The following is a 27,576-nucleotide window of genomic DNA, read 5'->3' on the forward strand; positions in this document are numbered from 1 at the left end:
AACATTTTGTACAGTTCTGTTTAGAAAACTCTATATTATTAGATTCCTCTTGGTAAAGGTAGGAAGACTCAAATCAATTCTCACTGTGTTTTGTGATCATATCAGGCACGGACAAATGGTGCTTATTTCTGTGTCAGGTAATTAGAAGAAAGCCTTCAAGGTGAATCAGAAGTTGATGAATATAAACTTTATGAAAACTGAGAGCACAGCCTTCAAATTGAGTGGCATAGTGTCCAGAGATTCAACTAGAGCTGTGAGAAAGGCTTTTTCTGCAGAACTCTCTAGGTGCGCGTGGGTTTTCATCCACCCTTCCCTTTGTGGGCATCCAAATATTTGAACAAAACTAACCTGAAAGGAACAGAAATAAAGCACTCACCATGGATCCTCATATTACATGTCCCTTTGGCTGATATATGTTGAAACTGCCCGCTGATCAGTCAAACCTTGTCCACAACCATCCCCAAACTAGGTGAAATTTCATTTGCACATTTTTCCACTGCCAATCCTTCCTTGTCTCTTTAATAGTTTCACTGAAGATATGGTGAGCAACAAACAGTGGGCAATGGCTATTGTCTGATGTTACCAATTCTACAATGATTGGTGAAACACAACATTAATAATGGAAGATTTTTTTTCTCTCAGTTTGACTAGGAAAGAGAGCTCAGTGCTACGTGCAGTGTGTATGATATAAAATAAGATACTGGAGGATCTCTCAAAGTTCCAACACTCTACTTCTCACTTGATCTTGTCCACAAGGTGAAGAAGAGAACTGAATGGAAAGGTTGAAAGGAGACATTTAAGGAATCAGTTAACAAACCTGTCAGCTTTTACTCCTTTTATTTCCTGAAAATAGCCGCACCAAAAAGAAATAAATAAAATGAATCAAAAAAGCAGATTTGGGTCATTTGCCCATTAGCTTCTAGGGTGAGAAATGTGCTTTAAAGTAATTATGATAGAGATTACTAAGGTTAAAGAAAGTAATAAAGAAGTAAAGAAGAATCACATCCCCTTACCCACTGGGGTAATTTAGACTGCTAAGGAAAGCATTAATGCTTTTTCACTGCATCACCTTTTTCACTGACTGTGATCAGTGAAAGGTTTTCACTGACTGTGATCAGTGAAAGGTAAGTCCTATAAGAGCTGCTGGTGTAGTTGTTGATGTGATGACCTTATCTCCTCATATTGTTAAGAAGACAAAACCCAACCCTTCAAGTCCAAAGCACATCTTCACTTGAGTGAATGCAGTGTCTGTTAGCAGCTGTAGCAGGTGGTTAAGTGTCTCCGTGGGAATTGGGCACTGAGAATGGAGCAAAATATGCAGCTGGTGATTTATTTTATAGCATAAAGCTGGTAGGAGTGCATGCATGTTCACGTTCTTTGCTTGCTAGATACTTGGCCTTTAGAGAGTATTGGTAGAACTGGGATGTCCTTCAGGTCTCGGAGTGCACATGGGCTTCGAGAAGGTCCCAGACCATGGGGCAGCTCTGCCTCAGGACAATGTTTCAGGGGAGAATGTCAGTGCAGGGACAGGGGCTGTCCTGGGTGGAAGAGTCTCTCCTGCTATTCACGGGTTTGAGCAGGGCTGAATGCAAAGCTGGCAGGTAAACAGTGCACATGGTATTACCTCTTTTCTCTCCAGGTCCTCACTCCTCGTGGCTATCTGAAATTTTTTGGGGTTAAGTACTTACCACTTTGAATAATACAAATCACATTCATTGGCCTCTAAGAAGAATTGAAAATAAATTCTGAATTATACATGTAGCAAATCTTCTATCAAACAATCTTCCCTTCAGATGACAAACTCCCTGTTTCTGTCATGTGGCAGATTAGATGTTATTAAGGCCCTGTAGAATAGTTCATGTAGCACATTGATTTTAATAAAATACATATTGATTACAAAGAAACGTCAGTCTTTCTGCTCTGAACATAATATCTAGCTGTCATTAAGTAATGTTAGAATTTTATTAAATCAATATTATATGCTCCCTTTAATTAAGAAAAGATTGTCTTTGACCTTATTTGTGTGGCTTGGAATGAAACTCCACTCAGAGTCAGCAGAAGCCTGGTATCTTTTCAAAAAGAAACATTAATATTAATTATTGCAAAACTTCATTTTTCATGAGTGGACAAAGTAGCACATGTATCAAGTCAGTCTATACTTTTGTTCATTAGTAAGGAAGGTATTATTCAAAGTAATATTTTTAGCTTTTCTGGAGTTCCATAGCACCTCACAATATTAGGTCCGTAAGAATATAGCAATCCCTTAAAAGAAGGAAAAGAAAACTCTATAGCTGGAGTTCAAAATGGGAGAGAGGTAACAGGATTTTAAATGGTTATAGTAGGGCTAACCCCAAATCCTTACAAGTTTTAAATAACAATGAAAGTTTTAAAAGAGACATGAGAATAAAATAAATTTTCTCTACAACAACAAAATTGAATTGAAAAAGGAAACAGAATCCCACTAAGGAAAAAATAAATCTCTAAGAAAAAAGAGTTGTTTGTTCCCTGAGCAATGCAGTTATATAAAAATCACAAATTTAGTTGTGAGATAGGGGACATCAATTTGCATTACACCCTCAGAGTTATTATTTCACGTTTATGGGAAAATATTCCCAAAAATATTCATGACCCTCTATTAGTTTCTGAACAATCTGGTGTACTGGTTTGATCAGATGGGTGCCAGTGTTAGACCCAGAGGCAGTTTTTATTCACAAATGCCTATTAGCACTATTTGATCATACTCAGTCCTGCACCAGCTCCTCTGCTAACTTGGGGAAGGAATGAGAGGCACAGCAAAGGGTCAGGTTACGCATTGTATATTTATATCTTATGCCTTTGAAGTAGGATGTCTGCTGTTCTTATAGGTGACTTGATGGCTTGTTTGGATAGTTTTATTATTCATATATACAATTAATGTTTAGGGAGTTATGATTATTAATGTATATAATTAGTATTTTTAGTAGTTGTCTAGCCTTGAAAAATTATACATATCAGAAAAACAAAAGTCTTTTTAAAGCCTACAGCTTTACCAAAGGACCTGGGGCAGACAGATGACACTGTCTTCAACTAACAAAATGGCCACTTTGTATTCTCCTGTATAATCTAATAATTAAACCACACAATTAGACCCATTTTGACAGCCTAATTTATAATACTTCCAGCTCAGTCGGAACTCTGTCTGGAATGTATTTCCTTTCAAGTTTAAATGAACAGAAACTGAGTATTTTAACTGAATAAGCATGTGAAGAAAAACAATTATATCTTTGCTTTAGTTAATTTTTCTCTCATAAGGAGGTATTTACTTAATCATGAAGAGTGAAATTAATACAAGGCTGTGAGTTCAAACATGACAAAAAGACTGAAAACAAACATCACGTTTCAACGAGCTGTTCTAAATGTACTATGGGAAAAAAAAAAAAGTTGGGAAACGAAATGGCCATGAAGTAGCAAAATGTCAAAATGTCAGTCCATTGATATGGAAAATGTCTCCAGAATGGCTCAGCATGTACAGAGGGCTAGAGGCTCAGCAATATAGCCTTTGGGTTACCTAAATTTCCACTAACTCCAGGATGAGACAGAGCTACCTATGAGCATGAAAGCAGTCTGTGACTTTTTGGAACAGAAAGGATGTCTGTAAACAGGAGGCAAAATGCTCAGTAAACATGTTTCTTAGATGCAGAGGTATTGAGTGGGAAAATGACTGTGATCTACCACATGAAATTTAAAACCTTAAATCAAGTGCATCCAGGTACATTTAGAAAAAAGCAGGGTAAATAGCTTGTTTTTCAGATTGAAGGCATCAAGTTGTCCTGTTTGTATCAGCTGCAGTTCTATACTTGATTACTCAGGCTACAAGCATCAATAATTATATGTTCTGTAGAAAGTACATAATGACATCTATTACCTCTGATAATTCCCAACATCAAGATTTTCACTTTCTCAAATAAAAACATTAGGAATTTGAATTAAAATCCCTCAAAGTAGTCACCAAACTCACTCACAAGTCACCTAATGACCAGATCACTCCCTCCCGCTCCCAGTAGTGCTCATTGTGAAACCTTTGGTTTTACTGGGGGTTTGAAGAGGCTTTATGAATCCAGACACAAATACAAAGGGACTCTGCAGCATTGAGGCAGTGAGGTGGTGGCAGCAGTTCAGAGTAAGGGTTTATATGACAGTGTGGAAGGGCTGTGCTTGAATGAGCTGACTGCTATTGCTGTGTTCACTGGAATATTTGATGGAACTACCTTTTTTGTTAAAGCTCTAGAAGAATGACTTGAGTGAAGCTGTTTCTTAAGTGGAATTGAGCTGATGTGTCTGTGTTATCCAACCTTTTTTCTGGTCTACATTTAAATTGATTTCCCTGTACAGTTAGTTATAGTCTGGGCTACTGCTTTCATGCGCTTTTTCCCCTTTAAATTTTCAAAGAAGCTTGGTGAAAGGGATTTGCAGGCCTGGCATTCACCACACTAGCTGCACAGAGAGCTCAGGTTGAGCTTTAACGCTGAAATTTCCTCATCATTTTAAATAGGTTAAGTAGGTTTGAGAGAGGCAATTTGCTTCAAGGCTAGGATCATAATGAGGAGGATTGGGCCAGATCTTAATAGAACACTGGGAATAAATTGCAACTAAACTTCAGTGGAAGAAAGAACAAATCTTATTTTGTAAGTGGTGTTGTGATAAGGATACAGAAATGGGCAGAAAAGAGGGAAACCAGGGCCTTCCTCCCAGCTGTGAAGCTGATGAATTTGCATCATTGAAGCAACAGGAGTTTTGAACATTGGATATTGCTTGTCCCCATAAAAATAAAACTAACAAGCCAGAGAACAGGTAGAAACAATCAGACTAACTTCATGGAAAGAGGAAAGGCTCTGGGGAGAGGGCAATATGCCAGCGTTAACACCATAGGCATGTGACAAAGATTGGAATTTAAGGGACACTGAATCCCCAGAAAATTCCCTAAAACCTTGTGTTCCCTTATGGTTTCCTTTGTACCTTTCAGCAAATCACCCCTGTCTGCCTCAGTTTCCCTCCTTTTAAAAAAAAAATATTTTTGTTAATAAATTAACTAAAGCTGCCAAGTACGTTGAATATGCAGTGTAAGCATCAGGTGGAAGGGAAAGGGATTATTTCCAAACATATTTCACAGTTTATGCAAAACAACTCTTACCATATAATCTTGATGATTGCCAGACATTGAAACAGTGCAATTTTCCTTTAAACCATGAGATCTGAATGGAGTCATTGACAACTCAATAATTTTAGATTTCTTTTTATAATCTACTTGTGCTGACTTCTGATAGCCAATGTTATCTGTGGAAAATCTAGCTGGCTTTCTCCATGGTTTAGCACAGCCCCAAGTAAACAGTTTCATCACCACTAAAAAGTGATATTTTCATGCAGTCAAATTATGTTACAGATTAAAAATGACAGGTGTGACAGTTACTTTAATTTCTGCATATTTTTAAACCTGAAGTGTTCCTGGTTTGTTTGCAAAGCAGAGCTGCTTTAGAAACAGGAACAAAAGGTTTTAATAACATCCTGTCCTTGGAAGCTTCTGAAGCCCCACTTCTGCACAGCCATGGAGTTCTTGCTTTTGCTTAATTGAAACTATTTGTTATTACATGATAGTATTTTTTTGAACACATCTTACACCAAAGGCACCCCAGCAAGACTGTGCTAGCTTCTGGCCAGTAATATAGGCTCAGACTTGAAAAAACTATGATACAAGAAGTCAGGAGAGCAATAGAAAAGACAAATAGTACGAAGCAAAACAAGTCCCTGCAGCTTGCTGGCAATGCACAACTTGCAGGAATCTCCCCATTTTGGTGCTGCTGCTATGACAGTTTCTAAGCACATCACAAGCGATGCTTTAGGCTGGCATTTAGGAGAGCCTCCAGAGCTGGGACAAGATATTTTCTCTGTGATATCTGCAAGAAAAGTGATAGAGAATCACAGCAGCTGTCCTGCCCTCTACTCCTCACTGTGGTGCTCTCATTATTGCCAGACATAACATTGGAAAATTTACAGCTGCCTGACCATGCTGAGCCTTTTACCTCATCAGGGATATCATGGGCCATACAGTAATGCGTATTGATCCAGGCCCCAAAATGTAGTTTATGTCTTACATTTCTGTGCTTAACTATAGCAAGGGGAGAGCAGACCATTACAGCCCAGTCTAGCCATGTGCAGATGTTGCTGCTAAATGAGTGATGACAAGCCCATAAGGCTGAATGGATGTAGGCATGCATAGCTTGATGGCTCAGATGTAGTAACTGTCCATAACCGAGTGGACATGTACACTTAAGACTGCCAGAAATCTGAGGTAAAACGAGTTAGCTCGAAAATCAATAAAAGATCTTAAGAGCACTCATCTGATCATTTATGATGGCTCAGCTGATGTGGGATACATCATTAAGGGGCAGGATCTTCTAGATATGAGTATTCCCCTCATGCCTGGAGCAGCAGAGGACTGCCAAAGGGACATACTCCTCTGGCCTGAGAGGTGGAAAGGCATCCTGAGGTGCACAGGAAGCATGGCCTCTTGCTGTGATCGCATCAGTTTTTGCATATCAGCCCTGAAGAGTACTGGGAAGAGCGCTGGGTCTCAAACAGACCAAAGATTAAATTTTCCAATGGCTTTTTATTTATTTATTTATATAAAAAAGTCTACTATGCTCCTATAATTGCACAAAAGCTTTTTGCACTCATCTTCTGGGAAAGTTTAAAATTAGAGGAGTCTAAATGTGCATGTAGGCTCCTTGCTCTTTTGAAAATCACTTTAGAATTTTCTTCTAGCTACAAATGTTGGTGATCATCATTGCTGTTGTTCCTTCCCCCGACAAAAGAGGACATAGGTGGACAAACCCTGGCTCTGCAGAGAGGGAAGTGGTTGGTGACCCGACCTAAGACCTGCTCTGCATGTGCAATAGCTATAGATTTCACCTCATCACCAGAGCATTAAGTGATGGAGGGAAGGGGAACCCTGTCTCCAGCTGTGAGTACTGAGAAAAATCAGAGTAGAGTCAGCAATGTAGAGCAGAGTCATTCCTCCTCACCCTGTACAGATGCTCAGGAATGTGTCATGACTGCTCAGGTGCACAACAGCTGCAGCAATATTAGCACCTGTGCTTCATCCAGTCTGACAAATCCAAGAAAGCAGCACAATTTCTTAGAAAAGGATCTATCACACACAGTCCATGACTGGATAATTTCAGAACAAGGTCAATCTGAGGGGTTCCAGCTCAGTTTTCAAGAAGAGTATATGTGCCTTGTATCTCAGGCACTACAGACATCCTGGGACATACATGTGTCAGTAGTACAGGAGTTCCCCAGGAGCGCCATCACTGAAGTCCTTCTGACCAGAGGTTTGATGGAATCTAGTGGATTTTTTTCCCACCCTGTAAAATTTGCTAATTCTCTGTGACTTTTCTATCCCTTCCCCAAGAGACAGAGTTTAAATTAGTTCTGCTGTATGATGTTTTTATTTATTTATTTATTTTTTTAATTTTGTTCATCACTTGGGCTGTGGAAAATATCCAAATGCATTCAAATTTTTTTTTGAGTCTTTCTTTTTGCTTCCTCTCCCTTTCTGTAACAACACTAAAGAGTTCCATCTTCAATTGTATTGAAAGATAGTGATTCTCTTAATGCTGGCATCTATAAGATATATTTTATGAGATATCTTATGTAACTGATGGGGGAAAATAAATAGTAACAATATTAATAAAAAAAAAAAGTGTTATCCAAGCTGAAAGTGTTGTGAAGATAAACAAACCAGTAAAAGGTGCAGTTTGCTTATGATACAATAATTTTATGAGCAATAATTTTTCAGATGAACTGAAGCTATCATCATTATCAGCTAATAGCTTTAAGAATGACTTATCTAACTTGTTACTGCCTATGGTATTTCTGGAGTGTGAAAGAATTTTAAATTGTCTGTAAGGATCTGATGCTGCCTAAAAGACATTAGAATAAGTGAACCACAGCATTTTAAGTGCTATCCTTTCAGAGGAAAAGAAACAAGCATTCTTCACAAAATGCATAGGGATGTATACACTGTATTGCTGCTGGAGTATTAGCTCTTCCGAGTGTCTCACATCAAATCTTCAACAGAAGGGCAGCATTAATGCTGGATCATATTCTCTTTTCATGCACCAAAGAACCACCAGCAATATCAAAGGATATGTGGCCCTGGGGCTAGCTGACTTCCACTCTAAAAGAGTTGGGGAAAAGTACAGCAATACTGAAGAAGAGGTGAAAATAACAGCATTTTCTGCTTTGCTTAATGAAAGTGAGTGAAAGGATGTCACTCAACCTTGTAACAACTATATATATATATATATGTATATAATTATTTGAGAAAGTAGAATACTTTGTTCTGCTTTTTATTTGTATACATATATTTAATTTTGGAGCATATTCTAAGTAGAAAGCTTAAAGAAAAGTAAAGAAAGAATGTTAAGCATCCAATTAAGAAGAGTTAACCTTTTAAAAGCAGAATTAGATATCAAAACAAAACTATGTTTTAAAATGAATAATTGATGTATTTCATTTTGAAAATGTCACCACTAATCATCTAGGTCTTCTTCAAAGTCACTGCTGTTATCCTACATCCAGTGAAATGGACTCAAATATGCACTTTTTTATTCAATGTAAATCTGATCAGTGAATTTGCTATTTGCTGAGGAAAGCAAGCAAACATAAAACAACAAACCAACCGTACAAAAATACTCTTCCTTCTGATCACCTCTCATTCCCCTTAGCTAACACATAGATGATAAGGATTATTCTGAGAGCAAAATAAATCAGTCACCACAGAGCTGTTGGTATTCATGGTCATCTGGCAAGCTTTCTTCGGACTGTTTCTTCAGGAGGAACTGTCTCAATCTTCATAGTGCCCTGCTTCTACCAATGCACAAGCTCCAAACAGACCTGAGAGAAGAGGCAAGTACACTGAGTCATGAGGGCTCCTTCACTGTCCACAGGAGTAGGCTGTAAGGCTACTTTATGGAGGTGGTGAAACTACTTCTATAAAGAACGGAGTATGTGGGTGCACCTGAATGGAAGCTAGTTTGGTCTGTAATTAATTAGCTAGTACATGGCTTTGCTCCTAGGGAGGGCAATGAAAAACCTTCCAGAATTGTTTCAAGGAGATTTTTTTCCTTTTTAATTACAAGATTTGTAGAATGAAATAAAAAGGAAAAGGTAATCTAGAAGAGTGCCTTAAATAAATTGGGAAGCTGAAAGTTGTTTTGGAAAATGCTAATTGGCTCATTGAAACATGGCAACTTGACAAAATTATGGTATTTTCTCTTTAATATTTGAATAAGGCCAAAATGTTTCATTTTATACTAGTTGTAAAATATTATTTCATTTTCCTGTCTCAATTTTGTTAAATCTAAAGAGTTATCATTTAATAGAGGATTCTTCTAATTGTTTTCCTTCACATTTTTAAAGTTTTTTAAAGCACATATCCTAAAATAATGTTGTGATTGACTATTACATTTTTTTAGAATACATATATGACTTCATTTAAAATGATATATTTTAAAATCACAGTTGACATCAATATTTCAAATGAAGCAGAAGAGTTTTTTATTTACCAGGAGTATTTTATTTGGAACGAATCATATTTGAAATGTCAGAACATCCTGTGCGCTAAAAGTTTTACATTGCCACTAAGCCTGTGTTTTTATAATACAAAATGAGTTGGCTTTTTCCTGTTTTTCCTATATTTTAGCTCTAACCAACGTATATGATTTCATATATAATACTATTGCTGCAAAAAGGTAGAAGTTGGAGAACTAAATAGATAATTTCCAGACAGAGGAGATTGTTAATCAATTACCTCAATCACTGCTGTAATTTTCTTGAGCAAGTGTCATTTGAAACTCTGAACATGATTCAAACAATCTCGGTGGAAAACAGAAAAGAAAATAACCTTTTCCATAGCAGAGCTGAAAAGCTGACTGCATCCCCAATGCACAGATGGGCTGAGCATAGAGGTGCCCTAGTGCTTTGCAGAAGGACTGGGAATAATATCTGCAAGAAAGTTTTGGGACATTGTGCCAACCTCCAAGTATTTTTTCAGAGAAGAGAGGACGGTGGTCAAGGACACAGTCAGATACAGTCCTGCAATCACAGAGGATGACAACAACCTAACTTCTCACTCGTTGCTTGTCATCATTTGTCAGGCATGGCATTTTGGTTGCACTTTAAATATAAAGAATCCTTAGCACAGAGCAGGGCTATCATGGCAGATACTGTGTGTCATCAGAAGAAAAGCAGAATGAAAGCAGCTTGCCCTTCAGTGCTTTCCTCCTCCTCTCCCTACTGCTGCAAAACTCTCAAAAATGGGAGCGGCATGATGGAGCACATCTGTCGCAATTCACTCCACCACAGTGATGGGCTTCACTACGTGTCTGTGACTGCAACAAAAGCTGGATTCTAGGTTTTAAATCAAGGACAATTGATTCCTTTCCTCAGTGGATTTAAAAAAAATTAAAAAATGATTTTGTTTCACTTGTGAATGAGAATACAAGCCTCTTCTGTAGCATTACTCATCGATTGATCTCCAAGTGCTTTGTAAAGGAGGACAGTGTTAGTTCTTTTCGACAGATGGGGAAGTACAAGTCCCGGAGGCAATTGTCAGGGTAGTGATAAAGCAGGGAACTGAAACCACTGCCAGCCTATGTCCCCATCAGTAGTCAACCAGCACCCTCTACCCTGTTACTTTTAATTACTAAAAATTACCTCCTAAAAAAGGAGGTTAGGTATTTCTGCTCCTCATGCACCTGCACAATACCAGCTTTGTTGGATGGCCCCATGCTGTAAAAATACAGGTGCCCATGAGATTTCCAGTTCACTGTTTCTGACTCCAGAATTTCCAAGATGGACTCCACAAATGTTTGCCCTATCTGTGATGTTCTGAACCAAATATGTCAGGCTAGAAGTGGCATTTCACTGACACACTACTTTCTCAGCCCATTTCTAATCCCTGTTTAGTTATAGAAGCATACTGAAGGGTTTTGAAATGAACCTATCCATTTCAAACTTTAGAAACATTTGTTCCAAATAAGATTAATTACTGTGCCCAAACAGGCTAAATAATTAAAAAGGACATTGCATATGGACACAGACCACTTTAGGATAAATTAACTAATTTATGCCAATGTAATAACACAACATTAATGTGCTCAGAGTGCAATGCTGCCAGGCAAGGCGTCGCATAGAAATGGGCACAGTTCGTCAGTGGGACTGACAATTTATCCTCTAGGACATGGAGATACTCCTTTAAAGGGTCACTCTGTTCAAGAGGTAAGAAAATTGTAACTTCTACATGCAATTTGTCTATGAATTATAGTGGCTGGGAGCATCTTAGAGGAAAAACATATATGCAAATGGATTAGGACGTTGGAGATGACTCACATAAATGTCTTCTTTCCTATTCAGCTTAATTAACTTCAGAGTAGATGAATTCTTTTTGGTGTAGTGGAAAGAAAATGAAATCAGTGTCAAGAGAAAATCTCCTGAATGTAACTGCTTGGTATATCCCAATTTTGGATGCTGCAACAGCATAGAATTTTTGCTCATTAAATTTTAAAAGCTTTCTGACTTCCTAGAATTATAGCAGGGAGTTGTAAATGATGTATGAAATGAAATGTCCTTCCCTACACAAACAACATACAGTGGGAGAGCTTTGGAATTACTATTATTATGTACCATTTGCAGTAATGCTTAGATCAGCCAGCCATTAAGATAAATAAATAAAAATACCCAACAAGACCAAGAATTTCAGTGAAAAGAAGAAAGGATGAAGATATTTTAAGTACTTGTCTTACCTGTGGGGAAAATATGTAGCGAAATTTGTTTACTTAACTAAAACTTTTTCAGCAGCCTTGCTTCTTGCTTTCATATCCTGTTTTCTGTAGACAGAAATTCTTTCTGGGCAGAATGACTCTTATTTCTGAGTCAAAGTCCTCTTTTTATGCATTTCTGCATTCAGCAGGAGAAAAGGGTTTTACAAAGACATGCTCAGGCTGAATCAAAACAACTTCACCTGGACAGACTACCCTAACTTCAGTTTGAGCAGAAGCACTCTGATTGTAATCACTGTAGATGTATCTGAAGTTTTAAGTCTGATTTATGGTTTCCAGCTGACCTCATTGGTAAGGTCTTTCTCCAACTTGTTATTAAAAACTTATAATAACAACATTTTAATAGCCTTTGAAGAGCTTCCCTCAAGTACTACTATCTTGGCCATTTCCTCAGAGGAAAACTACTCATTATACAAATTTGCAACAATATGGTGAAGAAATACAGCAGCATTATTAAAATCCAGACTATTAGCTCAGAGACTTCTCCAGGGCCTCAGGCTGCTATTTAAACTAATTTTCATGTAAACAGCACCATGAAGATATTATACTACAAGAGGAAAAAAAAAATCTACAGAATGGAAACCATCCAAGTTACCATCCAAGTTTCAGTCTTGGTTCAGTTTTCATCACTTTCCCATTTCTTTTGTTTAAAATTACTTGAAAGCAGTCAAGGTTTTTTTTTTTTCTTTTTCTTTTTTTTTTTTTCTGTCTTTCTTCTATTCTATTCTATTCTATTCTATTCTATTCTATTCTATTCTATTCTATTCTATTCTATTCTATTCTATTCTATTCTATTCTATTCTATTCTATTCTATTCTATTCTATTCTATTCTATTCTATTCTATTCTATTCTATTCTATTCTATTCTATTCTATTCTATTCTATTCTATTCTATTCTATTCTATTCTATTCTATTCTACTCTATTCTATTCTACTCCACTCTACTCTACTCTACTCTACTCTACTCATTATTCTGAATGTCAATGATGCTTTAAGCAACATGTCTAAGATATCATATGCTTGTTCTCTAATCCTCTTTCTAGTGGATAAAGTGTATTCAATAGTGTTTTGTTTTGGACTTTAAAAAATGCAATTCAGTCATACTGAATACACATACACATACACAGCCAACTTTGTGCCTCTTAGCCACTGGCTTCACCTCTGCTTCTGTAAGTGCTAATACTCAGCCAAGTTTTGCTAGACTGCTATGAAACCTTACTGAAAGTTTTCTGAGGTCTTTGTATGTCCATGAAGGACAAAATGTTCACATTATTAAAGACTCTACCATGCCCAGAGGCCACAGAGAATGGTTTATGATCAGAGGAGATAGGGGATTTGAATAACTTAGTGAAATTTCATTGAAATACTAAAACCTTTCACAGATGAGTACAGACAACTTAGGTTGTGATATTTCGTGCAAAGACAGGCTTCACAATCATTGCCTTGTGTAACTTACAAATATTGTGTAATGGTTCAGATGCCATTGGATTCTTATGCACGAAGCAGTTGATCTATAAAACATATGGCATTCTGAAATATTGATCTCTTCTGTGCCAGTGAGTAAGAGATATTAGTGTAGCATGGGATTCCATTTGTAACACTGGGATTAAAGGCAGGGAAGTGGAAAATTGGAATAGACCTGAATTCATATGAAGTGGAAAGTACAGCTGGCAGTATTACTAAAGCAGGAGAATAACAAATAAGTGGAAGTATTTTTTAAAATCGTTTTTTAAATCATGGAACAGCTACTAAGGTAACAGAGTAGATGTATCCAAATGAATGTTTTATATTAGGTAACTTTTATTTTTTGTAGTTACGTAAAGTCACAGTACAGTGACAGACATAGAATGGGATAAAATAGAGAGTAATACCAAACAGAAGCTATACAAATTTCTTCTCTACAAAATAAATACTGATCTAGATTACAGAATAATATTTGATCTGAGTCTTTACACAGTGCCATAAGGTACATGTTTCAGGTTAAAAAAAATAAAAAAATATATATATTTATATATATATATGATTTTTGATCAATTCTACAGGTTGTAACCTGTATCCTCATTGTAACCTGTATCCTCAGCTGGTCAACTGGTTCACCTTGTGAGTATATTCTTCCTCTGCATAATGATGCCCATTTTTCCTCCTTTTTTCCTTTCTTTTCCTGGTTAGTTTCCTATTGAGACTGATAACTTGTGTTTGACAATCACACCAGTTTTTAGAAGGTATTCACTCCTGATATGAAGCTCTTGAAATGTGGAAACTCAATCAGCACATTGTATTAAAAAAAAAAAAAAAAGTCTTTTTTCTACAGAGATTTTGCTTGGTGTAACTTGAAACTGATGGTTCTTGTTGTACTTTTCTGTGATAGATTGAGACCTTTACTACATGGTATTTTCTCTCCATGATGGCACTCCTACATTGTAATTAAGTTACCATTGATCTTTTAGGATGAGCAGATTGAGCTTCTTAAGTCTTTTATTATGAGCATTTTTCAGCCCTAAAATCACTTTAATGTTAAAGGTGTTCAAAGGTTACCCGAGCCTTGGTAAAATCTCTTCTGCATTGCACCTTACAGTACTATTTTTTCCCCTTCTGTAATATTGAAGATGGATTGCTTTAAAATTTTTTTAGCTATTATCATTAACATGAAATAAAATGTCAGCTTGACACCATGGATGATGAAGTTTTTACACTGAGTCTAACTTTGTTCTATTGAAATTAATGGAAATTTTACCAATGGTTTCAATAGCAGCAAAATTAAACCAATACTAAGCAGTTCTGAAACTCCCAGTTCAGACATATGCCTATTCGAAGGACCTGAGGGAAATGCAACAGGTCATATGTGGTTTTATAGTAAGTGGTGTTGTAGTGGGTTTACGTGGCAAGGTTTTGGTAGCAGGGGGCCACAGGGTGGGCTTCTGTGAGAAGGATCTAGAAGCTGCCCCATGTTAGGTAAGGGCCCCACTGCTGACCAGAGCTGAGCCAATAAGTGATGTTGTTTTGCACCTCTGTGAGAGCATATTTAAGACAGGGAAAAAAAATGCTGCGCCACACACAGCAAATGGGAGAGTGAGAGGAGTGAGGAACAGCCTTGCAGGCACCAAGGTCAGTGAAGAAGGAGGGGGAGAGGTGCTCCAGGTGCTGGAGCAGAAGTCCCCTGTGGCCTGTGGTGAGGACCATGGTGAAGCAGGCTGTCCCCCTGCAGCCCATGGAGTACCACGGTGGAGCAGGGTTCCATGCAGCAGCCTGTGGAGGAGACCATGGTGGAGCAGGTGGACCTGCACCGACGGAGGCTGCGGCCTGTGGAAGACCCCTGCTGGAACAGATTCCGGGCCGGACCTGTAGCCCGTGGAGAGGAGCCCATGCAGGAGCAGGTGACCTGGCAGGAGCTGTTGCCCGTGGGGGACCCAGGTTGGAGCAGTTTGCTCCTGAGGGATGGACCCCGTGGTATGGACCCATATCTGGAGCAGTTCTTGAAGAGCTGCTGCTTGTGGGCAGCCCGCGTCGGATCAGTTCGGCAAGGACTGCATCCCGTGGAAGGGACCCCACAGCACAGGGGACGAAAGTGACCAAGAAGGAGCGGCGGAGAAGAAGCGCTATAGACTGACCATAACCCCCATTCCCCCGTTCCCCTGCGCTGCTTGGGGGGAGGAGGTGGAAGAGGGTGGATGGGGGGGAAGGTGCTTTTGGTTTCTTTCCTTTGTTTCTCACTTCTCTAGCTTGTTAGTAATAAGCAATAAATCTTACTATCTCCCTGTGCTGAGTCCGTTTTGCCCGTCATGATAATTACTGTGTGATCTCCTTGTCCTTATCTCAACCCTTGAGCCCTTTTCATCGTATTTTCTCCCCGTTCCTCTTTGAGGAGGGGGAGTGAGAGAGCGGTTGTGGTGGAGCTTGGTTGCCCACCTGAGTAAAACCACCACAGGTGTTAAGTACTGACTTTTTAATGGCAATGGTTGTGTTGGAAATCATATCATAGAATCACAGAATGGCTCAGGTTGGGAGATCATCTAGTTCCAACCCCTCCGCCATGAAAACTCAAAGAACATGAACTTCCATGCAGTCTTCAACCCTGACTCCTTGCTCAAAAGCCACTATAGTAATGAAAAACATTCTCATGGTTTTAGTTGGTTTTAGATTTGACCCTAGTTTTGAGAACTGCGTATCAGGACAGCTTAACAGACCACAAAGGACCTGGTATCTCAGGTGCCCCCTTATGTACTGTATGGGTAAACCAGGGTTGTATATCCCAGGGATATCAGGATTCAGTCTCTTTGCTGCTAGCAGTGCTGGGGGAAGTCAGTGGAAGTCCTTCTGAGTGGGTGTTTGGCTAAGCCCTTTAGTTTTCAATTTTTATAAACTAGCTTAGTTAAATGTTTTAGTGATAGAATTGGAGGAGCTGTCCATTCTAGACACGCCCTTTTCCCTATTTTTTAAAAATTATACAAACAACAGGGTCGACTTTAGAGAGAGGATGTCAAAGGACCTGGAGCACTTGGGCAGAGAGTATGTCTCTGAGCCTAGAGAAAGAGTTATTCTCTTGTACTTTGACAAGCTGCTCTAGTTTCCCAATATGCTGTGCATTTTTGGGAAGTAAAATGCCCACCTCTGCCAAGAAGAAACGGTACATTCTACATGTCACCACTATGTCTTCTTCTTCTTAAGAGCTATCTGTGGCCTAAGACTTGCAGAATATAGCAGAAAGGAATAAACTTCAACCATCAAATTTCAAGCATCTGGCCCACTATGTGCTTGGGTCTTTTCCCAGGACTGGCCGCTGGGCAAGGTATACTGAACTTTGTAAAAGGCATGGCTGAAAAAAAAACAAAAATAAAACAAAAAGCTAATATCCTAGTGACTCAGATAAGTTAAAGGTTGTCCAAGAGAGTGTGTATGTGCATATGTGTGTGTATGCTCATGCATGTGCGTGTGTATGTCAGTGACTGGATTGAGGTGAGAAAGATAAATCACTTAAATAAGGGGCATTGCAGAAGAGGCTTTATTATATTATATTATATTATATTATATTATATTATATTATATTATATTATATTATATTATATTATATTATATTATATTATATTATATTATTATTTTTTTCTAGTAGCACTTTGAACTAGCAGGTGATGAAAAGGGTCTGGGGCTAGAATCTGAGAAGCTCTGAGATGGGTGCGCTACAGTAGCAACTCCAGGAAATGCTCAGGCAGGGAATGTACCTGTAAGGCCCAAAGGAGAAGGCAGTTAGGGACAATGCAGGGGAAAATGTGACAGAATTTAGTTATGGTTTAGACACACAGGGAAAAGTTGGAGGTTAACCGCATATGATTATGTGGGAAACAGTCATCAAACAAAAGGGGACAAACATCAGACAAAATCTTGTTGTAGACCACATATTGCTTTCTTTACTGTTTTTAATAAATTCACATCTCCCATGATCCTTTTGAAACAGGTTTGAATCAGAACAAGGATTACAATTTCAATTTGGTTTTATTTACTTACTTTCTTTTGTTCAGGTAATAAGCCATAATAACCTTGGCACAGGATGCCCCAGGAGGAATTAAGGATGAATTTTGACCAAGGTTGGCTCTTAGAATTATTCTACCATTTTAGGAATGATGGGGATAAAAATAACTATGTTCATTCCAAAGAAGAGTTTAATGGGTGGCTTTCCCAACATATGAGCAAGGGATACACACTTAGAAAGAGGCCTGGAGCTTGACTGTGCAGCCACTAGGACTGTATTTGGTTAACACCTTTATAATTTAACTAATACCTTGCTGAATTCACTTTCTTCCTTTGCAGAGCACCACATTTCAATGTATACTTAGCCAGGCCATATTTAAAATAGGCTTTATTACTACAGCATTAATAATTTGGCATACTAACAGAAGGAATGAAATATAAATAAAGTGAAATATATTTAAATGAAAACCACTTTTACTTTATTTATTATTATTACTAATTATTATTTTGAGCAACAATAAGCAGTCATTGATAATTGTTATTGCTGAACCACATTATATAAAAATTCCACTTTGTCAAGATAATGTTGTCAGATTTGTAAAAATAAACCTAAAATAATTAATCTTTTGGTTTGAAGAACTCTGAGTACATTTTGAAAAGGTTTTAAAGTGTTTTTGATATTTTGATATAAAGTGTTTTTTTACTATTAGGTGGTTTTTATCTAAATGGCACTGGCTGGTTTATAAATGAGTTTCCTCTCCATGTAAGACTTTCAATATATTTTGTGCTAACAAGCTTTTAAAGTTTATTAGTGTTTGTGTTTCTGTCCTTGCTTTAATGGCTTTTGGAAATTTAGTGTAGGTTTTAGCAGATATAGAAAGTAACAAGGTAGAAATACATAGACTATGTGAGATTACAGTGTTTGTTAAATGTTATAAATACTCTTAAAACTAAAAGTGCAGCAAGCACTTTATAAGCAGTTTAAATTATAAGCAATTTAAATTGTTTATAATGTGTTAACAGTTTGAGTTAACAACTAATACATTTGACTGTGACTGTGGGAAAAGCTCCATAAACAGTCAATGGTTTGGAGCTTTGGAGCTCTTGCTTCAAAGTCTTATTTTCTGGATTTCAAATGCTATTTTTCCTGTTATTTTGCTGATTTTTCATGAAACCTTCTCCTCCCTATAAAGAATTACCACAGTCTCCTCATCCCCCTTCTACATCCTTCAAGAACCTGAAAGTTGAACATTTTTGATGTTTCAGCCATAAATACTTCTGGTCTTTATGTATGCTCTGTCATTTTCTTTTAAAATGAACTTGGAATAGATGGACAAGTAGGGAAACATATACATGAGAAAACAATCCAACTCATATTCATAAAGGAAAATAGATGCTAAGTGACAGTTCTTCTGCCAAATTGTGATAACAAGCTGAGAGAAATTGAATTTATGTAATTTATGTAAGTATTTATTGATTTAAATGTAAGCAAAAGCCAGGTATGATGGCGAAACACCTGAGAATCGCTAGCAATTTTCCCCAGGCAGAAGAGTTAATAGAGATGGTGAAAACAAAACAAAACAAAACAAACAAAACAAACCCCAAAGTTATCAAAGTGTGACTGAATTTCTACCTTTTGAAACAGTCACAAAATCTTATTTCAAACCACAGCTTCCTCAAGAGCTGCAGCTGCCAAGTCAGCTTTTTCCACCCCTTTGGCAAAGCCTGCACAGTCAAGGTTGCAGCTTATGCTGGGTGGAAGCAAGAAGAGCAGCAAGTGGTAGGTATCTAACGTAGCTGTCAGGAAGACACCTTCAGCCCTTGTACTTCAGTGAAGGAATTTCAATCTCTCCGGTTATCAGAAAAAAAGTGTGGTGAAGGCAAAGCCCTCTTCATTCATGTTCTATCTTCTTGTGAGCTATAGAGGATTAGTCCTGATGATGTCTGTGAGCTGTAATGTGAGCAACCTATTCCTTTGTGACTAATGTGCTGGCACGGAAGTTAAATCACTCATCCCATAGAGTTATCATTTCTACTGTACTGCAGTAATAATTATCTAAATAAGTTATAAGGGAGATGCTTCTCTTTGTGTGCTGGGCTCAGACTGCTCAGGTTAGTGCACTGCTGAAAGATTTGTGTTTCCAAACCATCCAAGTTTAGCAGTGAGAAATGCTGTTTGTGTGAGAATCCTGAACAGCCCCTTTCTGCATCTCTGACCTCACCACTGAGCAGAGACAGCACATGCGGGAGGGGCAGAAGCACTGCCAACTTCAAATACAAATGCTTAGGAGAAATGAAGGCATTTTCCCTCAGCCAAAGATGCAAAAAAACTTGAGGTTGGCTACATTAGTCTGTAATCATCAGTTTGAAAAAGCATCTCAGTCTTCTTTGAAAAGGGAAATGGAGGAAATGACAGAAGTCTTCAGGAGAAGAGGAAAGAAAGTAAATAAAGTTACTAAGCTAAGTCTCTCTGTGCAGGAAGGAAGCTAATTTGTTATATTCAGGAATATTTGATACATTCATGTTATATTTAGGCAATAAGAAACCAGACTGAGGGAAGAAGGATTGAGGTATCAGGTTCAAAAAACTAGTTACAAATTGCATTTCTCTTTCTAAAGACATTTAAACTTCTCCTGTGCATCTACACTATGGAGCCCCCAGCTGGGATTTGTGTTGAGGCTGTACCACATATTGATCAGACTGACTACAGTCTGAGGACATTTCAGTAAGTCTACAATGAGTTTTAATTACTGTCATGAACATGCCTACAGAAGCTGAAAGATAGACGAGCATGAAATTTACAATAAAATCAGTGAAAAATTCTCAATTCTATCTAAAGTATAATTGTTATTGTTTCAATATAAGCAGAGGAAAGATTAATGAAGGAAAACTGAGTGACTCAATTTAAGCAGAGATTAGTGATCGTATTGATCTCTTCCCACCTTAAAATCTTTGAATTTGGACTCCATTAGAGTCCGTTCCAAAGTGCAATCAAGCCAGTGGAATGAATGTCTTTCACTTCATCTTTATGTTTTGGATGAATATGCTACCAAACAAAACCACCACAAAGGTAGCTGGGCTTTTGGAGGAGTTACTGCCTGAGATTTTATGAAAGCCACATGGCATATGGAAACAGCATATGGAAACTTGTTAACACTGAAAGGTAAGGAGAAAAGTGGCAATGAGTGATGAACTTCCTGGAAATATTTAAAAAGCTGAATCAGTCATCTGCAGAATTCCTGATGGAGCGTATTGAGATCGATATGAAGTCAAGAGGTTTCCAAAGCTCTCCATCACCTGAATGATACCAAAGGGCTAGACACTAACTATATGTCAACTGCACATTACAGAAAGATCTGCCTCCTGAGAAAAGAGGGTGTGAAATCATTAGTGCATCCTAGAAATGTGGAAAGCAAAAGATTGTTATGTAACCACACAAAGAAAACTACCCATAAAGATTATATCAGGAAAATGAGTTTTTCACACTGGTGGCTACGACAAGGGAAAGTTTTGCATTTTCATCTCAAACAGAATCAGAGGGGTAGTTGAAAAAACATCTGTAAGATCAGCAGGGGTGAGTTTGGCACCTCTGTGTGGAAAAGATACTTTTACTTCAGCAATTTATCATGGAATGGCAGATCTGAATCCAATAGTAATTAGTGTTTAATTGACTTTGCTGGAACATTCAATGCTTTGTACCTCCTCTAATTATGGAATATCCTTTGTGGATATGCATTTTCATCAAAGCTGATTTTTCCAAGAATATTGTCTATATTAGAATGGCTTGAGGTCTTATGTTACAACTGATGGACTAGTTTAGGAGTCAGCCTTGGCATCATCACTCATAAAATAATAAACAAACAATAGCCTCTTTCATCTTAGTAAATCCCAAAGTTCTGTACAAAATAAATAATAATTAAACAGATGAACATTTAATGAAAGTGTCTACATCAAAGAAGATGCATATCGCATTAAAAATATATTTAGCTTCAAAACATCCCCAGCATCTTAGCCATTGCTTATCAGGTTCAACCACATACAATGATGAAAGAGTTGTCTGATTTCTCAGCCTTTGTAATTAGTGATTCTCTTCCAATTACCTTCAAATCTGGCAGCCTGTGTTACTATTATCCTAACTGTATCTCTTCTTAAGATGTTGCATTGCTGTGGCATTTCACTTCTATGACCATTAGGGAGGTGGTTTGTCTCTTGAGGCCTATTGAATCCAATGGGAATCTTTCCAGTTACTTCAACAGTTGTTGGATTAGAATCACAGTAAACTGTAGCTTGTTTCTTTATGTCTGCTTCATTTGCCTGCATAGGGTACACTCTCTCCTTGACGCTAGTGTTTGGTGTCTGTTCATTTTCAGTTTCCGTTTGGATGAAGCCAAAAATACACGTTCTTGCATGAGGCAGTAAAAGTATCAGGCTTCAGCATTATCCGGAATAATGAGAAGCAGCTGGTTTTACATGAGGTAATTCATGATCAGCCAACACACATGTGGAAAAGCCAGCTGTGGAGAAAAAAAGGATTGTCCCCAGTGGACTTTTCCATACATATCCTTGAAATTTGTTCATGTGGTTTCTGAATTTTGAAAGTTTCATAGATTTTCCCACTAAACTAGAGCATGAAATCTATGGCTGTCAATACTGTGGGGACTGGCAAAATTAGTTACTTCATGTGGCACCACTTTTCTGTATACATGGATATCTGCATAGGCTCCCCTGTTCTGCTGTCCCAGCATGGTTTGTGGGTTGGTTTAGGGAATCTTGTTTCCTGCATGTAGTTTTTTGTTTGTTTGTTTGTTTACATTTTTCCCTTGAAAATGGTTTCTGTGACTGGGGTCTAGCACAGGTGTAATTGGTTGGAACTGAGGTACTTTTCTTCATAGTGGCTTATTTGACGCTGTTTTGAATTTTTAATGAAGATATTGCTGATAACACACCGATGTTTTCATTGTTGCAGAGCAGTGCTTACACAGAGCTGAAGATTTTTCCACTTCTCATGCTGCCCTGCCAGTGAGAAGGCTGTGGGTGCACAGAAAACTGGGGAAGGACTCAGCAAGGACAGCTGACCCAAGCTGACCAAAGGGATGTCCCATACCACGTGGTGTCATGGTCAGCAATAAAAGCTGGGGTAAGGAAGGAGGCGGGGGGGACATTTGGACATTTGGAGGATGTTTCATGGTGAAGGGAAATGATACTCCATCATCAAGGAGTCTCAAAATCTGCCTTCATCTCGCTCTGTGCACATATCCACTTTTTTTTTTTTTTTTTTAACCCCTAAAAAATACCGTACAAAACAAGTACTGATCAGATATCTGGAATTGTATATGAACAACTCTGCAGATTATCTCCTCCTGGCACTTATAAAGAATCAATGCCTTCAGTTACAAACAGATCTATCAGAAACAGCAACAACAGTAGAAACACCTATTCTTTCTGAAGTAACTGATTCAATTTCTAAGCAATTGCCTAGAAATCACTTCAGGCAAATAAGAATGAGACTGCTAATTATGCCTTATTTCATTTTGGAAGTGGTGTGAATGTATGCCAGAAAACCAGGGGACAACTGTTGCATGTAGAGCCAAGGCAAAGTCATGGAGAGTCTGTTACAGTTCCTTCTTTACTGTTATGCTTAGATTAATGATACAAAAACGTTCTCAGAAGTAGCCTTACCTGTGCCATGGGATCATAGATTTCTGCATTTTATGTGTATTCTTTAGTCTTGAATAAATTTGTGCTCTACTTCAAAGATAAAGAGCTTTACAGCTTCAGCAAGTGTTAGTCCCCTTTCTTGTAACTCTTCTGTCCCTAAGAGTGGACTGAGGTTCACATCATTTTAAGATGAAGTCACACCTATAAATCAGGTATAATTCAAGTTCCACTTTAGCTACACACTTTCGCCCCACCTACCTGCTCAGCAGATGATGACAGTCTTTAAGAGGTGGTATTTTAGACAAAGGGCAAACTGTTCTCAGAGGCAGAGAAAGCGCCATCACTTATTTTCCTCTCTGTGTAGGTTTCTTTTTCTAAACCACCTGCACCAAGCCCAATTTATTAATGTTCAGCAAACAGTTTTACCAGCACTCACTGTCTGGCTGCACAAAGCCTTTCCCTGTCATGCTGACCTATCCTAAAGCTGCGGTGTTATGTTAGCCTCAGAGAAACCCCTAGGAGTTGAAGTAGCTGTAATTAAAGGTTTTCAGTTACAGGGCTGTCAAATCCTTTTGTGTATCTGTTTTGGCAAGTGCTTCAAATCCTACAGCAATATTAAATAGACCATCTGTTAGCCTTCATTAGGCTCTCACTCATCAACAGCACTATTAAATATAACTAAGCATGCTAAAGGAAACCTTGACATCTGGGCTTTCAATTGGAACAGTGATCAATATTAATAACAAAACTATTTCACCTGGATTTATTATTAATAGAAAGTTAAATACAGCATAAATATGGATGTTTTGCCCTACAACACACCTTTAATATGACTAATCTATATGATATAGTGAAGCCCAACTCTATTACTATCAATATCTGTAATGCTGAAGGTACCTAAAGAGCTCCATGGTACTGGCACTGTTCTGAAAACATGTGAAAGACTGATCATCACCTTCTTTGTTAAATGACAGGGCAGATGGGACCATGGTCCCAAACAAAAAATGTGTTATAGAAAAAGAGCTACAATTATGAAATGTCCAGTGGACTTAGGGACTGGCTTATTGCCTTTTTCTTTGCAACACTTCCTTATGTATTTAAAGATAAGGAATAGTATTATCCTTGGTTGTCTCATGTCTACATTAAAACAAGCTCCCAAAGCATTCCTTAGACACAATGTGTTCTATAGCCTTTTACTCTTCCCACTGTTTACCTTTGGCCTCTAACCATTTGTCTTATGTCTGTTATTAAAGCATTGGGGTATTCACTGATTCCTCAGTAATCCAGCTGAAGGATGTTAAACCAATTCCTTCACAAGGCTCATACACATCACTCCCATTATACAGTTATGATGATCCCTGATTTTTTTCCTTTCCTCTGAAGAAAAACATGGTCTTATCTTTTCACATTTTATGTAAGTATAGCTAGTTCTTTCCAAATATTTACAATATTTTCTGTGTTCCTCTATAGAACTGCATCTTATGTATTTCAGACCACTTCCATCAAGGTAATTTTGAATACACACCCCATCTTTCCCTTTTGTTGTAGCCATAGTCAAAATGGCATTTTACCCCAGGTCTAACAAGTGGTTTTGTTTGTTTGTTTGTTTTTCTTAATTTATCAACCAAACCATTAGACAAATTATTGAATGGTATGGGAATCAGAAAATGCTACTGAGTAACTCCATCTGATATATCCTTCCAGCTCAGTTCTGAGAAACTGACAATTGGCCTTCAAAAATGATAACTGAAAACCAATCTGTTCCAGTACATTGCTGGAATCCTATTGTAATTTGATAAAGACAATACACTCCTAGAGAGCTATAGAGTCATAACCAAAAGCCTTACTGAAATAATGGTACATCACTTTCCCTTTCTTCTCTCCTGTGTAAGAGACCATTTGTATCTCTGCAGAAGAGCAATAGTTTGGTTTATCAGAGAACCTGGATGCTTCATCTAGGCAGTTGCTTTAGTAGGAACTGGATGGTATAACAGTATTCATAAACTTGTCAGACATCATCTTAAAGGCATACCTTCTCCATCTTTCTGGAATAACTGAGTTGCACCAACCAATTTCTAGTCCTCATTTTACGGGCCGTGTGGCTGGAATATGGTTTGGAAGATATGATTCCAATTCTGACTGTGCAAAATACAGTTCCTGAAAGCAGGGAAAGCAGGCTTTTCTTTTTTTTTTTTTTTTAAGTCATTTCTGATTTTTATTTTCAATCATTTTTACTGTGCCTGCCACATGCTAGAAATTTATAGTCACATTAATAAATCAGTATCTAGCCAAAAAAAAAATATTCCCCAGAACATCACTATAACCAAGACAAGTTTTTCCTTTGTGCTGAATTGATCACATCAAAGAAAATTCCAAATATTTATCCTGTTTTTTTTCACAACAAAATATTTTTGTGATTGATATGTGATTCATAGTTGTTGGTTTACATTACTGCAGCTCTGACCGCAATAATTGATCGGAATTCTAAGTACAAATGGCCAGATGCTCAGCTGAATTCCCCAAACCACATGTCAGCCTGGCCTGCTATTTTGCCTGATTTCCTTAATACTGAAAACAAATGAAGTGAACAAAGTTCAGTTCAACTGCTGCTTTTCACAATTCTTTCCGAAAGCTCTCCAGACATAGTTTGAGCTTTTGTATTTCTTAGATTACTTGTTTTTTATTTTATGTTAATTTATCCTTCCATGAGTAAAAAAAGATCAGTTTCCTTCATGTTGCTATTAAAACAAAACAACAAAACAAACAAACAAACAAAATGGGGGAAAAAAAACAACAGACACAGAGCAAGGTTTGCTATTTGCAGAGAAAAAGAGATATTTATAGATGGTTTAAATTGCATTAAGTATATGTGATTATGTAGTTCAAAATCTGCATAACTGGTACCCAATATTTCGATAGGACAGGTATAGGAAAGAGGTTTTACAACTCAGTATGTTCTTGAATATGTCCTGAAAAGAGCAGCAGAGAAAAAAAAAAGAATCATTTTTCTTACCTAAATCTTTTTGGGAGCTGTGATTCTCCAGGTTCACACATCAACTCCAAAGTTGTTTATATATAGGTGTTAACTCTACTCAAATCAATGCAGTTAGTTTACAGCATTTGAGATTTTGTCACATGTAATCAAACACAATCAATTAGATCAGCTGAGATGTACTCTCAAGTCTTAAACTCCTTTACCTATTTCAGTGATTCATTCCAGTACATCACAATACATCTACTATAAAAGTAAACGATCAGCTGCGGCACCATCAGCCAGTGGAATATCTGGGAGCTTAGCCATGTAAGAAGCCCACCGGAAGGCAAAGAGTCATACAGCATTTGTCAACTATCAACGACTGATCAATGAATTTATTCTGTCCTATAGTTAGCTGTGATGTTCAACTGATATGGTATTGTTTTGGTACCAAAGTATCATGCTGCTCTAACACACCTCTGCTGTGACTTTCACTGATATGAGATTCCCAGGGTTAATAACCCTGGACTGGTCTAGTAGAAAGTCCTAGATGAAGATTGAAGTAGAGTATTTTAATTGGTAGAAATCTCTTCCAAAGAAATGAAGTCACTTTTGTTGTTGTTGTTGTTGCAGAGACAAATAGTACATATGGGAGTACAGCAAGCTAGTCAAAAGGGAGATAAATTCAGCCCAAATAAGCCAAAGTAGTGAGCTAGTAGCAAAACTGGAAACAAGGGTTTTTACTATGGTTGTGGAATGGTAGCACATGGAAGAAATTAAAACTGGTTCAGTCCTGCACTTTAACTGTGTCACTTAAAGATGATATAAATGCCATTTCTCAGTGAAAGGGAAGACTCTGTTCTTCTTCCCCAGGCAAGGGCACAGATTTCTGTTGGTTTGCTTGTGCTGGCATAATGTTTTTGGGGCACATGCTGGATTGACTCAAAGACTGATTTGTCTGAAAGTTAATTTTGTTTGTTTGTTTGTTTTATCTGGATCAGTTTTCTGAATTACTGAATGACTTAGAGATGCTGATGTCCTCACAAAGGCAAGAATCAGCTGAAAGAGTTGGCAGCAACTTAGTTTTGTGTCAGAGTGAAATGATTATCTGCTGTCCAATTCAAAAAATTTGCCTTTGGGACACAAGCTGTTGTCCCAAATACTTGTCCTGAGCTAGGTTATATACTTGTTGGTACAGTCATATCTTTATTTTTATTTAATCTGTGCTTAATGGCACTCTTGGAGATCAATATCACCCTGTATTGCTAGCTGTTCTTATAAGGTTGTTCTAATCACTTTTTAAATACTTCAGAACTGATCTGTGTAGGTACAAATGGATTGACTTCATTATGAATTTCAGGTGAGAAAAGAGCAACTGTTTTATTTAGAAAGAAATCTCTCAAGTTTCAGGAAAAATGGATGTCTTATATTGGAAGTTACACAGAAATTTCATTTCTGCTGAGACTTCCTGAGAAGTTCCATGTATTTGCTTTGAGAGACTTGATCATTTCTTAATAACTGAAAACAAACAAAGAAAGAAGCCCCTGAACATAATTAAATCAATCCTAATTGTTTGCATAGCATTTAGACTCCTCATACGCC

At 37.7% G+C, this 27,576-nt stretch overlaps 1 long non-coding RNA gene across 1 annotated transcript in view; it reads right to left on the minus strand.

Moving 5' to 3' along the window:
* The window catches only part of LOC308198047, a 45,536-nt gene that overhangs the window by 8,711 nt on the left and 9,249 nt on the right, over nucleotides 1-27,576 (minus strand). The window contains exon 2 of the long non-coding RNA XR_013953561.1: nucleotides 8,816-8,934. This is a non-coding gene — a long non-coding RNA (uncharacterized lncRNA). The remainder of the gene's footprint in view (nucleotides 1-8,815; nucleotides 8,935-27,576) is intronic.

This window comes from Anser brachyrhynchus (assembly GCF_964034855.1).
Source record: "Anser brachyrhynchus genome assembly, chromosome: 7".
NCBI lineage: Eukaryota > Metazoa > Chordata > Aves > Anseriformes > Anatidae > Anser > Anser brachyrhynchus.